This window comes from Tachypleus tridentatus, chromosome 13, assembly GCF_004210375.1.
Source record: "Tachypleus tridentatus isolate NWPU-2018 chromosome 13, ASM421037v1, whole genome shotgun sequence".
Classification (NCBI taxonomy): domain Eukaryota; kingdom Metazoa; phylum Arthropoda; class Merostomata; order Xiphosura; family Limulidae; genus Tachypleus; species Tachypleus tridentatus.
Genome location: NC_134837.1, coordinates 274,175,781 through 274,191,243, shown reverse-complemented (window position 1 = coordinate 274,191,243; position 15,463 = coordinate 274,175,781). Strand labels below are relative to the sequence as shown.

Genomic DNA, 15,463 nt, shown 5'->3' with positions numbered 1-15,463 from the left:
TCTACACCAACAAATCATCATTCCTGTGATCACGACAAACAAACCTTTATTTATATTCTATATACCACTTGTCAAGGCCAGGCATGGCCTAGCGCGTTAAGGCGTGCACTTCGTAATCTGAGGGTCGCGGGTTCGCGCCCGAATCTGCGCCAAACATGCTCAACTTCCCAGCTGTGTGGGCGTTATAATATGACAGTCAATTCCACTACTCGTTGGTAAAATAGTAGACCAAGAGTTGGCGGTGGGCTGCCTTCCCTCTTAGTCTTACACTGCTAAATTAGGGACGGCTAGCACAGATAGCCCTCGAGGAGCTTTGTGCGAAATTCCAAAAACAAACAAACAACTTGTTAACTAGATTTAAAAAATAAATTTTCATTTTCATAACTCAACTAAGAATATCTTCTGACTTTTTCAGCTGTTTTCTCCCACTTATCAGTTTTATTTTTCTGTTATTTTCCTTTTCGTTTGCTTACGTCATTTCATTACAACAATTTAGTCAAGAGTATTGTTACACTTCTAACCAATGCGAAGAAAGACAACAATAAAATGGAACCACAATATTACTGAATATTTGTACATAGTAACTATAGCGACAAGACATTAAATTAAGCGGCCGAACTTTGAGAAGAAAGAACGAAATGTTACATCAGAAAATTACTCACCTTACATTTCGCGGGTATTTCGACCAATACAATTTGTAGGTATAAAGTTTTGTATAAATATTTTAATTGTATATTCACATAAAGTCATTTTATAAAAAATGAATTAAGTTCTTGAAATGAGAAACAAAAGTCAGACAACTAGTAAGAAATATTTACTTTACTCTGCAACCTGTGACAGGCTAGGCAGTTAGTGTTAACTAACACTGTACTGTTTTAAAAAGCGTCGTACTAAAAAATAAGAAAAGGGACTATTTGTTAAGAGAAAAATATTCTTTTTTTACGGTAATTAATGGAGAGGAAAACTGTTCTGATTGTGATAACACAAATACTATTTTTGATCCATAAAGTATAGTACCGTTTATTTAAAAAATGAACAGATTTTTTAACTACATTCATTAAAAGCATATTTATAAATTACATCAATAAAGACATAATCAAACATTCAGATTTAGTACCAGTGAAAGTCGAGTTCTTGTTACGAGTACAATACTTTAAAATTCTGTTCTTTGATAAACAAAGGTTTGTCGTACGTATCGTAGCTATTTGTATAATTGTCTGAATTTAGAATACCAAAGTGGGAATTTTTTATAGATTATTGTTTGTGGTGCCAATAAATAGGTAGTGACACAATGTATTTATTATATCGGACACACATATACAGATATGCACTCCATGTCCAACAAATAATAATAAGATCAGAAAATATCACCAAATTAATTCTTTATATTGGATTTACCAAAAATATATATCTTCAATATTACACTGCTGGCCAAAATCTTAAGGCCAATGAACATAAAAACAAAATATGCATTTTATGTCGTAAGACTCCACCACTTATTTGAGTAGAGATTCGAAAAATGAAAATAAGAAAAGGGAAAATAAAATTTAAAACTTTTTAGCATTTAATGGAGAAAATTTGAACACTATGAAATTAGCCTAAGTACTATCTGGTCAAAAGTTTAAGACCATGCCAAAAAGAAGACCTAACCAAGGTAGGAAATGACAAACAAGAGGTAAAAGTAGTGAGTTGCATGGTCGTCATTGCAAATAACTTCAAACATTTGCTTTTAATACCTAGTGGTTGAATTAATTAAATAAAGAAGTAGTCATCAAAAGTTATTTTAGTGAAAAAAAACACGACTATTTAACTCAAAAACAAGGGAAAAATGCTCTCTGCATTACCATGAGTGGAAGCGTCATAAATCACGAGAAGGTCTTCTTCCCAATTTTAGCTAGTCTATTCCAAATAGAAAGGCCGAATTTACGACCTGAACTGCCCTCTAGGCAGACTGTAATTTTGATTTAGGGCACTTAACTGTGCAACTAGGTATCGGGAATGCATTGTTTCTCCTTTCAAGACAAAGCTGGACAGGTCATAGCTGAAAGGAGATTGATCGATGTTCACAGATATCCTATACACACGCTTCCAAAACTATACCTTTAATATATTTCTGCTCCTTCATCATTGTTAGTTTCTTTTCTTACTCAAGACTGTCACATGCAAAGTAAAAGTTGTTTGCAGGTATAAGGTTTTATTACAGAAATGAAGACAATAGGTACTACACAATGCTCATCTTCCTTTGCTGAATTTAACTGTCAGCCCTGATACTTATATATAAGTACATTTACGTCAATTTTTTGAACCTTATTTTAATACCTACTGGTTCAATTAATTAAATAATCAAGTAGTCACGAAAAGTTATATAATGATTGAAGAAAAAATATGACTGTTTAACTCTATGAAAAAGGGAAAACTGCTGTCTGCATTACCATGTGTGAAAGCGTCATAAACCACGAGAAGGTCTTCTTCCCAATTTTAACTAACCTATATCAAATAGAAAGGCCGAACTTACACCCTGAACTGCCCTCGTGGCAAAATGTAATTTTGACTTGGGGCACTTAACTGTGCGATTTGGCTTCGTGAATGCATTCTTTCTGCTTTCTAGAGAAGGGTGGACATTTCATAGATGAAAGTATCTTGATCGATATTCACAGATGTCCTACACACACGCTTCCAAAATTATAGCTTTAATATATTTATGCTCCTTCATTATTGTTACTTTCTTTTGTTACTGAAGAGAGTAACATGCAAAGTAAAAGTTGCTTTGCAGGTATCAGTTTTTATTTCAGAAATGAAGACAACAGGTTGTGCACAATGCTCATCTTCCCTTGCTGAATTTCACTGTCAGCACTAATACTTATAACGTATGCTGAGAGTTTTCAAGATACCAAAGACATACACAAGACCTATCGATATAGACTTCTCGATGTCTTCATGGTAAGAACATTTATGTAAATCTTTTATCAACCTTCTTTTAATACCTAGTGACTAAATTAATTAAATAAAAAAATGTCACAAAAATATTCAACGATTGAGAAAATAAAACATGACTATTTAACTCCATAAACGAGGGAAAACTGCTGTCTATATTACAATGTGTGGAAGCGTCATAAACCACGAAAAGGTCTTCTTCCCAATTTAGCTAGTCTATTCCAAAGAGAAAGGCCGAACTTACACCCTAAACTGCCCTCTAAGCAGATTGTAATTTTGATTTGGGGCACTTAACTGTGCAATTAGGTATAGGGAATGCATTATTTCTGCTTTCAAGACAAAGCTGGACAGGTCATAGCTGAAGGGAGCTTTATCGATGTTCACAGATGTCCTAGACACACGCTTCCATAACTATAGCTTTAATATATTTCTGCTCCTTCATTATTGTTAGTTTCTTTTCTTACTCAAGAGTGTTACATGCAAAGTGAAAGTTGCTTTGCAGATAAAACTTTTTATCACAGAAATTAAGACAACAGGTACTACACAATTATAATCTTCCCTTGTTGAATTTCACTGTCAGCACTAATACTTATAACGTACACAGTGTTTTCAAGATGCCAGAGACATGCACAAGACCTATCGATACAGTCTTCTCGACGTCTTTATGGTAAGTACGTCAATATTTTATGAACCTTCTTTTAATACCTAGTGGTTCAATTAATTTAACAAGGAAGTTTTCACGAAAAGTTATTTAATGAGTGAGAAAATAAAATATGACTATTTAACTCTATGAAAAAGGGAAAACTGCTTTATGCAGTAACAAGTATGGAAGCGTCATAAACCACGAGAAGGTCGTCTTCCCTATTTTAGCTAACCTATATCAAATAGAAAGGCCGAACTTACACCCTGAACTGCACTCGAGGCAAAATTTAATTTTGACTTTGGTCACTTAACTGTGTGATTAGGCATCATGAATGCATTGTTTCTGCTTTCTATAGAAGGGTGGACAGGTCATAGCTGAAAGCTGCTTAATCGATGCTCGCAGATGTCGTAGACACACGCTTCCAAAACTATAGCTTTAATATATTTCTGCTCCTTCATCATTGTTAGTTTCTTTTGTATTGCAAGAGTGTTACATTCAAAGTAAAAGTTGCTTTGCATGTATAAGTTTTCATCACAGAAATAAAGACAACAGGTACTACACAATTAGCATCTTCCCTTGTTGAATTTGACTGTTAGCACTTGTACTTATAACGTACACTGCGAGTTTTCAAGATGGCAGAGACATACACAAGACATATCGATACAGTCTTCTCGACGTCTTTATGGTAAGTACTTCTATGTCAATCTTTTATGAACATTCTTCTAATGCTTAGTGGTTCAATTAATTAAATAATGAAGTAGTCACGAAAAGCTATTTAATGATTGAGAAAATAAAATATGGCTATTTAACTTTATGAACAAGGGAAAACTCCTTTGTGCAGTGACATGTATGGAAGCGTGATAAATCACGAGAAAGTCTTCTTCCCAATTTTGGCTAACCTATATCAAATAGAAAGGCCGAACTTACACCCTGAACTGCCTTCGAGGCAAAATTTAATTTTGACTTCGAGAACTTAACATTGCGATAAGGCATCATGTATACATTGTTTCTGCTTTCTATAGAAGGGTGGACAGGTCATAGCTGAATGTTTCTAAATCGATGCTCACAGATGTCCTAGACACACGCTTCAAAAACTATAGCTTTAATATATTTCTGCTCCTTCATCATTGTTAGTTTCTTTTGTTACTCAAGACTGTTACATGCAAAGTAAAAGTTGCTTTGCAGGTAAAAATTTTTTATCACAAAAATGAAGACAACAGGTACTACACAATGCTCATCTTCCCTTGTTGAATTTAACTGTCAGCACTAATACTTATAACATACACTGCGAGTTTCCAAGATGCCAGAGACACACACAAGACATATCGATAAAGTCTTCTCGACGTCTTTATGGTAAGTACTTTTACGTCAATCTTTTATGAACCTTCTTTTAATATTTAGTGGTTCAATTAATTAAGTAAGGAAGTAGTCACGAAAAGTTATTTAATGATTGAGAAAATAAAATATGACTATTTAACTCTTTTAACGATGGAAAACTGCTTCTTGGAGTAACATATATGGAAGCGTCATAAACCACGATAAGGTCGTCTTCCCAATTATAGCTAACCTATATCAAATAGAAAGGCCGAACTTACAACCTGAACTGCCCTCGTGGCAAAATGTAATTTTGGATTGGGGCACTTAACTGTGCGATTAGGCTTCAGAAATGCATAGTTTCTGGTTTCTAGAGAAGGGTGGACATTTCATGGTTGAAATTTGCTAAATCGATGCTCACATCTCTACTAATCGTACATTTGATGTAGCTAACCGCCTCCCGCTGGTACAGCGGTATGTCTCCGGATTTACAACGCTAAAATCAGGGGTTCGATTCCCCTTGGTGGGCTCAGCAGATAGCCCAATATGGCTTTGCTAAGCAGTCAGGCGCCTGCATCTCGAATACCGCTTATCTCAATGGTTAGCAAATAGAAAAGACAGTTATGTTCTTGAGTTTGGTTTATTCTCTTTTAAATATTAATACGAAAATTAGATAGAAAGCTGGCTAGACAGAAAAAAGCAAATAGTTGTTATAAATATAGCTAGGTCAAACCGGACTAATGTCACAAGTAGGGAACGTCAAGGCTCAGTGTTAGCACATTTGTTGTTGTTTTATTTACTTTAGTGACATAGATGAATAAATAATCTCTTGATATTTTAAATTTACTGACATTATTAAAGTTTTGGGTGTTGCTGACTTTGAAAAGGATGCTGTTGCTTTACAAAAAAATTTGGATTAGTTAGTGAGCTGGGCAAAGAAATTGCACCTTGTTTCTAATTCTAATAAATGCAATATATTACATGTGGTGTATCACAAGCTGAAATTTAATTTAACATTAAAAGTATTACAGAAGAAAAAGATCTCAGTGTCTTCCTTATTGATCATTAATTTTTTAAGCCATCCAAACAATGTGCTGTTGCTAACGGCAGGGAAAATAGAGTTTTAGATTGTATCCATACAAATTATAAATACATATATAAAAAGGTCATAATGTCATTCCATAGGTCACTGATTTGGCCACATATAGAGGTCTTTACTTCAGTACGAATATTGAATAGTTGGAAAGGACATCAGAGGAGAAGTACTACTTTCAGATATGAGTGCAATTAATTTAAGCAAGTTTAAGGGAAAGCTTAAAATATATTTGAACGTAATGGCTAGCTTTGAGTTTGAATCTTTTTTAAAGTTTTAGTTTAATTTATTGGATAAGACAGTCCAGATGTATCAAACATTTTCTCGTTGTCCTTTAATGTTATAATTAATATATAGAGAAAAAATATTTTCCATTCTATTAATAGGTAGAAACGTGTTTGGTTGTTTATTTTTAAATTTCAAAGTTCTTCACTTTTGCTACACATTTTAAGCATTATCACTTATAAAAAGTTGGTTATTAGTGATAACACACATAACCAAATGTTTATAAGTAATAACACACATCAAAAAGATAAAAATTAACCAAATATTTATAAGTGATAATACACATTAAAAATATAACAATTAACCAACTGTTTACAAGTGATAATACAAATTATAAAGATAACAATTAACCAACTGTTTACAAGTGATAATACAAATTATAAAGATAACAATTAACCAAACGTTTATAAGTGATAATACACATTAAAAATATAACAATTAACCAAATGTTTATAAGTGATAATACACATTAAAAATATAACAATTAACCAAACGTTTATAAGTGATAATACACATTAAAAATATAACAATTAACCAAATGTTTATAAGTGATAATACACATTAAAAATATAACAATTAACCAAATGTTTATAAGAGATAATACACATTAAAAATATAACAATTAACCAAGTGTTTATAAGTGATAATACACATTAAAATATAACAACTAACCAAATGTTTATAAGTGATAATACACATTAAAAATATAACAATTAACCAAATGTTTATAAGTGATAATACATATTAAAAAGATAATTAACCAACTGTTTATAAGTGATCATACACATTAAAAAGATAACAATCAACCAACTGTTTATAAGTGATAATATACATTAAAAAGATAACAATTAACCAAACGTTTATAAGTGATAATACATATTAAAAAGATTCCAATTAACCAAATGTTTAGAAGTGATTACACATATCAAAAAGAGGCAAGTTTTAACTAGGTTATCCTATTCATAAAAGTATAGGCAATCTAAAGCAAAGCAAAAGAAACTTGTTCTGTACTTACCAAGAAATTATCCTTCAAACTGCAGGATGTGATCCAATCTAAGTGGTAGTCATTTAAAGACTGTTCTAAAACAAGGTTTACAGATCCTCACCAACCACATCACCTTTTAAGAGAAGTATGAAGAATAGAGTATTCCATACCTCCATATTACCATATGGTTTATGTGGCCATAACACCTGTTAGGTCAAGTTCACATATACAGGGCATCCTGATATGAATGCACCAAAAATAATGTTAAATAGATTTTTAATTACTTGGGATAAAAACAAAATTGAAAAAAAATAAATTTCTGAAGACTTCTATGTTTTCTAAGTTCATTATTATTCTTGTTACTTACATTATTTACAAATGTATTTTATTACAGATTTCAGAACTAAACTCTGTTTTTGATTAAAATTATAACACTTGAAGCATTCCTCCAGCTTAACTTTGGAAACAAAAGTCTACCACAATAAACCAATGGATATTGAGAAAATGAAATTTAGTATCCATGATGCTGTTGTATTCATCCCTACAACTATGTTAGAAAATGTGTTCTGAGAATGTGAACACAAAATTAGATTGATTGTAACTAATGATGAGAGATGAGTATAAGTTTATTAATTAAATAAAATAAAACTTACAAGCATTTAGAAGACATTTTGTTTTGAATTTTGTTGTTATCTTAAATAATACAAATATTATTCAACTTTCCTTTTGGTATATGCATTTTGAGACACCTTGTATTTCCCATTATCATCAACCCTGAATTAGCTATCACCAATGTGTAATTGGACAGTTTGTTTTTCACAAGGGCTATCTCCACTAGCCATCCCTAATTTAGCAGTGGAAAACTACAGGGAAGGCGCACTAGTCATCACCATCCACTGCCAACTCTTAGGCTACTTTTTCACCAATAAATAGTGTGACAGAAGTCACATTGTAACACATCCATTGCTGAAAGGGTGAGCATATTTGGTGGGATGGGGATTCAAACTCACAACCCTCAGATTGCAAGTCAAGCACCCTAATCACTTAACCATGCTGGATAATTAGTCATTAACTGGTAATAATAACATCAACATATTTTAAAGCTGGTTACCTAGATGCTATAAATAACCATGGTAAAACCAAAGCATATACCTGTGAAAAATATTCATCTTTCTTTTCATGTTCAAAGGGAATGAAACACATGTTTGTTTGTTTTTTAATTCAACACTTACAAACCTAGTACTGGGTATGTAAACATATATGTATATATATATATATATATATGTATGGCACAGAGTAAGTTTTAATATTTGTTACAGATTAACAAAAATAAATATGTAATTCTTTTTTCCCTAGTTCTGATGGCTTGATTAATTTATAAAATTCCACAAACATTGGTTAGTATTAATTTTTTTTTTTTGCCTATACAGTAAGTAGTGGTTAGTAAATTAAAAACTAAAATAGAAGATAAAGAAATAATTTGATAGCATATGATAACATTACTGGTTGGATCACATTTTCAGTCTAAAAAGTTCTTGTGAATTTTATATGTGCATACTGACTGAAGGTAAACTTTTTAATGAATGTAAATTTTCTTTTCAAAATATAATTTAATTATGATATTCTAATAAAGGTTTGAGATCCAAGGTACAAATGAAATCCATCTGATACTATCCAAAGACGTCTGATGGTACCATTCAATAAACATAACAATAAACAACAAAAGAGACTTTTACAGGTGCTTTATTTATATATAGTAATTTCTTAAGATTCACAGTTCTATCAAGATGGAAATGGATAAGGGATCAGAGCACTAGAAAACATACAGTAAGTTTCATTCACATGTACAAGATTAAGAACAACAGTGAAGTTTCACTCTAAAAGTTTTAGTTTAGTTTCAATACCTGAGCCATTCCTGTATTAGTATGGGTTGTTTTAGTAATAAAAAATTTATTGTGTGCAAATAAATATATACAAAACTATTCTTTCACTTGAATATACTGCATTAGCAAAACCACTTTAACTTATTCTTACATCTTCTCATGTAAGAATATTCCTGTAGTTTTGAAACATGTACACAGAGAAAGTTATCTTGAACAAAAACATTATAAAGTAAAATTCAAGGAAACAACAAAATCCCAGGTTTGAGGCTTGTTCCTAAGTTTGTAAACTTCACATTAAAATCCTTTCTTTGATACCATCACTAGTCACTTCTCAGAGATCATACGCAACTTTTTATGCAAATAATATTTATTTAACATTGACTTAGATAGAAAATAATCTTTTCTATCCATTCATGTTTAGCCTATGGTTTTATCTTGTTTCAAGGTAATATATACAAAAGTATAAACCTCCATCAGTTGCCACGTATGCTAAAGTTCAACCACAATGCCCATGAGAAGTGTGTTTTTTGACTAGTGAGAACCCCAATATAACTGGCATGGGAAAAGGTATTCAATCTTTAGTCTTGTTATGTAATACTGCCAGTGTATAAAAACAAAAATAATAAATATAAATATATCACAAAAACAAAAGTTTCACTCATCAAATTAAGTGCAAATGAGAAAAATAAAATAACATATCTGTTCAATGCAGTGCTAAGAATGAAGTTATCACAAGTGCATTGAAGGAGTTATTGCACATGAAGGATGTGTTGTTTTCCTTCTGCTGAAGGACTGTTTTTGCATGATGACATCATAATGCACCAGTGCAGTTCATATGAGTAAGTTCAAGTCTAGTGTCATGAAAACCTCATAGGAGATGCAAGAGAGGAATAACATTTGTGTGTGTGTGTGAAGACATGGATTACCATCTCATAAAAATCATTATTGAATCAATAATCCAGCTACATTCTGAAACAGGATAAATACTGATAAAACTAACTATTGTAGTTATTCTACTAAAAAAAAATACTTGAGTTTTTCTAGTGCTTTCTAACCTCAAATTTAATAATCATAACAAAATAAACCATACTAACCTTTTGCCTTTACAACTGAACAAGCAAACAGTTCCATCCTGGTAGCCCACTAGTAGGTAGCTTCCAACCTAACTCAAACCAGTTATCATTCTTTTCATTTTCAGAGCTTTTATGTCTAGCATGTCCGAGCCATCTTCTAGCAAGACAACCAAATAAAGTAAACACAATATTCATTCACATAATTTTAATATAGTTTTCTTCCTATTACCTCAAAAAATGCTACAAAAAGGGCATTCTAGAATTGTTGTAGAATTTGTAATTTAAAATAAGATAAGAATTAATAAAACAAAATTTGTACTTTGATTTAAATCCAAAAACCTTAGAAAAAGCATTTTAAATTTTGAAACAAAATTAGTGTTCACTAAATGTCTGTAGTTAATATATTTCAACCAACTATAATATACTTTTCACATTATACAGCCTTATTCAGTATCATGTATTACTCAGTTTAAAGAGGGTTAAATCTTCAGCCAAGCAGGTTCAATGCTCATATTTACACAACAAAAACTGAATGGATTACAGAATTACATGTAGTTTTTGTCACTGGGCTTAAATGCTAAAATAAATTATACGTGGATGTATATAAACAATTTGATTTTACACTGTTGATAAACAAAATCAACATTTTTATTATTGGAACCTCACCTTTATCTGTCCAGTTTTGGATGCAACACATAGAGCACCAGTGGAAGGTGATTGGACTGATTTAAGGAAATGTTGTTTCACATTGCTCCTTCCGTATGTATTAACATTTAAAATATTTTTCTTTTAAAATTTGTATTAATTTGAAGATGTATAAAATATATATTTCGCATTTTCACACGAGCATTATTTTATGTGAGACATGAGCTAAGTAGCCAGATCAGAGACCCCTTAAATTTCATAAATGGACCAAATGTTGAACTTTGTGGCATTAGGGTGGTTAAAGAGAAGCATGCGGTCGAGCTAACTGGTGAATGAATATTTGCTGTAATATTTTTATCAACGTCATCCAAGGGTCGTGGGTTCGAATCCGCACCACATCAAACATGCTCGCCCTTTCAGCCGTGAGAGCGTTATAATGTAACGGTCAATCCCACTATTCGTTGGAAAAAGAATAGCCCAAGAGTTGGCAGTGGGTGGTGATGATTAGTTACCTTCCCATAAGTCTTACACTGCTAAATTAGGGACAGCTAGCGCAGATAGCCCTCGTGTAGCTTTGAGCAAAATGCATAAACAAACAAACAATCTTATCAACGCAAAAAGTGTAGTTACCAAACTGGCCTACAACTGTGACTTAAGTCTCTTGAGACGCACGCTTAATTCTATTTGTGGCTGCACTTTTTTAATAGCTAAAATGTATTTTATTTGATATCATGACTTTTTATCAACATACACTGCAGCAAGTAAAAAAGTTACATTTAACAACTTCAGAATCACAACCCTATTATTCGCAGCAGGACTATATTTTACAAAATCAACCAGATTCTTTAAAATACATGGTGGCAGTTTTTCCTCTCTAAAAGAATGTTAATAACTTTTTTTATAGTAACACCATGGAAACCAGTTTAACAATTTCTGTCAGTACCATCATGTACTCGTACAGTCGTATCGCGCACCATTATTTATGCTAATTGCTTAATATAATATCACGCAGGGGTGTATCCAGAAATGGTCATTGGGAGGGGATAGTTTGAGTACTTGATGCAAGTGCTGCAGGCGCGAAGCCATGTTAGGGGGTTAGAGACCATGCCTCCCAAGAAATGTTTTAATAAAAACATAAAAGAAAAGCCTGAATTATGCATTCTGAGACCACCTTTTTGCAAATATCAGAATGGCACACTGAGGTGTTTGTCTTATTTTTTTAATTATAAATAAATATATAGGCCTATATATATAATATATAACTTAAAGCTATCAGGCCCAGCAAAGTAGGCCCACAGTCCTGTCATCAACATATAAAATATGGAGTCACTCAGGAGAGTGCAAAATATATGTATAGTGTCTAAAATCTGTTTTCAAATATCATGGACAGTGTATGTTGAGATTCTATGGAATTCAAGAACTTTCTTCACAAATAAACAGTAGGTGGCACCGTGGCAGGCTGGCAGCACCATGGTACTGTGAATGTGACGTTGACAAAGAGAAGTTGCGATAAATAGTCATTCACCATGTCAAGCCTGAAAAAGTAAAAGACACTGCATGGGTTCTTTAAACCCATTTGTGAGGCTGACCCTGATCAATCTGCTGCAGCCAATCAGGTTGAATCAGTCCCATTTCAACTTTTGACCTTGTCATCTATAAGAAGTCCCATTTCAACTTTTGACCTCGTCATCTATAAGAAGTCCCATTAACACTAACCCAAACTGATTCAACCTTACTGCTATTTTTGCTCTGACTCAGTAGGATGAAATTCACTCCTCACATTTAAAGCTATTCCTTCATCTTTTTCAGTACTCTATCTCTTGTAAACAGTTTGTAGACTGGTATTTCAAAAAATTCTCTCATAAAAATTGTTAATATCCAACTATGTCTCAGTGATACTCATACCATCAAAATTCTCAGTTTTCAGAACTGCTCTGAACTCATCAATTTCATTTCTAATACTCCTATCATTACAATAGAAACAATTAATTATATATTTTAAAATGTACTCATGTTTTCCATTCGACTGGCATATTGTCTCCCTGCATGCACACCGACTGCTTGCCTTGAGAAAGCAAGCAACATCCCCGCCCTTAAGAATAAACTAATCTCTCTAGCATTACAATACTATAAAAAAGCATGTAATCGTACCCAATTAACAAGGCAATTTCCACAACTGGCAGCCATCCCGCGAATATGTATGCCACTTAACTTTCAGTGTTGGGCACTGGTAGGGTGGATAATTCGGCGCCCTACCAGTGAAAGTGGGTTTTCTCGGGGTACTCCTGTTTCCTCTCACAGCAAAATCTCAGTTTCATTGGACCTATAGATCCCAGCCCTGAAAAGGGGCTCGTCTTTAAGCATCAAAATTTTCGTAACCTACAGTCATGTGTTTTAACTGTGTCAACGTTCTGGTTTTGCATCTTCCTTCTCTTTCCACTTCGACCACATCCACGCCAAGATATCTTCGAAAAAGTGTAAGCCGAATTTTTCATCTGACTCTTCACACGCATTCTGGCTCGCCGACCCTTTTCGCAGCTTTAACCGACGCTCCTCCAAGAGACAATAAAATTTGCCAACATCACAAGGTAATTTACCACCACCACTCTAGTTTCGTAAATAGGTGTTACTCCCGTCCAGTTAACAAGTTTCAAAATTATGTGCTAAATTAACTACAGGGATGAAGAGAAACAAGGGTTTCTGACCGCCCCGGGTTATTTTTTCTCCCCCTTCGGTGAACGAAATGATAATTTAACTCAAATACCAACCAAGAAATTCACTAACTCCGCATTATAAACTACTCATTTGAAAGGTCTTAACTAGTACCACCTACTACTAAGTAACTCAAGTTTATAACCATTAGAAAGTGAACTTTCCCTCAACGTAATTCTGACAGTTGTTTATAAGTGACTTGAAAAAGACTTCTGCTGAAACTGTAGATGTGTGAGTAATAAGTCGTTGTTCTAAATAGGAATGGAATTTTTTTAAACCTATATTTACTTTACTCAGAGACCCTAGTAAATTACAGGAATGTTGAGGAAACTAGTACTGTAATCTGATTTTTTTAAACCTATATTTACTTTACTCAGAGACCCTAGTAAATTACAGGAATGTTGAGGATACTAGTACTGTAATCTGATTATTTTTTTTTCAAAGTTAGTACCCTACACACTCCACTCGCAAGGCTAAGCAAGGCTTAGGATAGTTAAAAGGTATGCGCGAGTAAAGAATTTCGTAATACGAGTACATACTCGAAATCAATGTTTTTTAAAGTAATTTTCATTTACTTTATGTTTTAAGACGTATTACTGAAAATTAAACATTAATTACTGCATACTAATATGTATACTTATGTACTTTTGTAAGCCAATACATAGTTAGGCCTACTATATTTGTATTATCGTCTAAACTGAGGTAAATTTAAAACCACATTATACTACATTCGAAACTTAAACTTTAAAACAAGAGGGTAGTAAGTTACATAAGTATGTACCCAAATAACATCATACACATATGCTGCGAATTTCGACAGACGTCAAATAGATGAACAGCAGAACTGAAACTACTGCGAATTAAATGGTTCAGCGAGGCTCGGAACCTACAGGGCGGCCCGTAAGTCCCTATCCATCCATGTGTTATGTCTAAACGTTATAATACTAATGATGAGTTGAATGCAGCTGTTACCGCGGCATTTGGAACAATAACACCTGCTATGTTGAAGAAAATGTCTCATAGAACATTGTGTCACATAATATTATACAGCGAGAATAAGGGACAGCACACAGATACACTGGATACATAAGATATACGGATGGGTAGGGACTTACGGGCCAACCTGTACAATGTTTATTGGACCAGAGCAACTTTGAACCATATAATAAGTGTTTTCACACATTCTAATTGCAGTTTTATTACCTTTTGAAAGTTTCATTTGTAAGAGTTATAGGAAACATAAGCCGCTTAGTCCGATATTGTGTTCTTGGAGCAAGGGTATGTATGAATGACACTTTTCTGTTTTGCATGTGCGTTCTTGCGCTCGAGGGTTTTGTATTATGGTGCCGTGCACAACAACGGGCTAAAACGTACGCGAAGACGGTCAGTGATGTCAGCTTTACTTACAGTAGGTTTAACTTTAGATGTTAAAAGTAAAACAAATACAGAAAATTTATGGGATATGTTTAACAGTTGAAATTTGAAAATACGTACTTTGAAATTTCGTGATTAAGAGGTTATAAAAGTGAAATGTGAGATTCTTGAGACAAAGAAAGGAATTTTTTATCTCAGAATGAAAATCACTTCGGTATAATACCAGTTAAAATAATAAATAATTTCATGAATAAATATTAATAAAACGTACTTATTAAAAGATGACTTTTCGTGTGCAAAAGCCTTGTAACGTTTACTAAAAGTCTATCAAACATTCAATTATTTAGAAGTTGCTAGTATGCAAACTGTAACGAATACAAATGTCTAAGAGTTTGGTCCAAGAGGCAGTGTCGACAAAGTTAACTCTCTCCATGATGTGTCAGTTCAAGAAACCAACAACGGGACCATTTTTACTTGTACATAGTTGTAATATTATAACTTTTAATACAATATGCATATCTT

At 33.0% G+C, this 15,463-nt stretch overlaps 1 protein-coding gene across 4 annotated transcripts in view; it reads right to left on the bottom strand.

The window, feature by feature from the left end:
* LOC143239229 (uncharacterized) overlaps window positions 1-13,871 on the bottom strand; it is a 32,963-nt gene extending 19,092 nt beyond the window's left edge. For 2 of the 4 annotated variants that reach the window (XR_013021068.1, XM_076480134.1), the window contains exon 1: window positions 10,232-10,375. The gene's annotated coding sequence lies outside the window, so the exon portion shown is untranslated. Of the gene's footprint in view, window positions 1-7,284; window positions 7,388-10,231; window positions 10,376-13,006 lie in introns of those variants that run through there. The other 2 variants (XM_076480133.1, XM_076480135.1) reach the window with 2 other exon arrangements.
* Window positions 13,872-15,463: the final 1,592 nt, after the last annotated feature.